The following is a 338-nucleotide window of genomic DNA, read 5'->3' as shown; positions in this document are numbered from 1 at the left end:
TAGACACAGGAGAGGTATGAGATGGGAAGACATGGTGCCACTTCTGTTGGACAGTACACAGGGGTTGAGCAAAATTGGAAAATGAACAGGATGTGGTTGCCATTGCAAAAGTTTCACAGTTTGCAGAGTTTGAAGATACTGCACCACACAGGAAGATGACCAATTCTCACCCTAGATATAAGGGGTGCCATGGAAAAATTTCAGACAACATTTTCTGCTTAACACAGCCCCTAATAAAGGCCTGACTTCAACCCAATCACTGACCAACCTCAAAGGTCCAAATTTCAAGTTTAATTTTTTTGAGACAGAGTCTCACTGTGTTGCCCAGGCTAGAGTGC

Source organism: Propithecus coquereli, unplaced genomic scaffold (assembly GCF_000956105.1).
Source record: "Propithecus coquereli isolate 6110/MARCELLA unplaced genomic scaffold, Pcoq_1.0 Scaffold196, whole genome shotgun sequence".
Taxonomy (NCBI): Eukaryota; Metazoa; Chordata; class Mammalia; order Primates; family Indriidae; genus Propithecus; species Propithecus coquereli.
The sequence above is the reverse complement of the archived record's forward strand: the minus strand, read 5'-3'. Positions refer to the sequence as shown.